Source organism: Pyxicephalus adspersus, chromosome 2 (genome assembly GCF_032062135.1).
Source record: "Pyxicephalus adspersus chromosome 2, UCB_Pads_2.0, whole genome shotgun sequence".
NCBI classification, from domain to species: Eukaryota; Metazoa; Chordata; class Amphibia; order Anura; family Pyxicephalidae; genus Pyxicephalus; species Pyxicephalus adspersus.
In genome coordinates, this window is record NC_092859.1 from 149,018,789 (window position 1) to 149,019,722 (window position 934).

Here is a 934-nt window from a genome sequence, read left to right on the forward strand (position 1 = left end):
ATATTTTCGGTTACTAACTTCCACTCGAATACGCCAGCACCTGAAATTGATAAATTGATCGAAGGCTTCTGATTTTGGATCGCGAATACGAATGCGCGAGCGAGCCTCCGATTTTGCTTGATGAATCAGCCATTCAGAGCCTTTTCTCACATTTACACTGGGGGAATGGGTGCAGGGTCATGCATGTTCCTGCAGCTGCAGTGTAATGTGCATATTGCATGTTGAGGAATGCAGTATCATTCATTTTTAAAAAGAGCAGTAAATTCAAGTACGTTTATGGCAAAGGAGACATGTGAGCTCAAAAAAAAACTTTGCCCAGCCCTAGGTATCTTTTCCTTCTTTGTTTGCAATGCTCAACACGCGACATGCTCTATTCCCAGAAATAGACCTGGAGAGACAATGTAACTCCTGCGCTATCATTGCTCAGCCAATGGCAGGAGAGGATTGTGGTGCACCTAGGAGAGCCAGCTGCAGAGATGGCGGCTTTGAGGAATGCAGTGACAGTATCCGGGACCTGTCATCACTGCAGAGCACTAAAACAAAAGCAGATGTGTGCCCAATATGGCAGAATAAGGCATAAAGCCCACCAGTAAACATTCTGCTTTAATGGCACCCCAATTATTATTACACAGTATTTATATAGTGCTGATATAAAAGGCAGCGCTGTACAAAGTCTATAGTTATGTCACTAGCTGTACCTCAAAGGAGCTCACAATCTAATTTCCCTACTGTGGGCAATTGTCATTAACACAGCCTAGGGTCAATTTTTGGGGGAAGCCAAATAACCTAACTACATGTTTTTGGGGATGTGGGAGGAAACCCACAAACATGGGGAGAACCTGCAAACTCCATGCAGATAATGTGCTGGGTGAGATTCGAACCTGCGACCTTGCGTTGCAAAGAGTGCTAACCACTAAGCAACTATGCTGCCCAT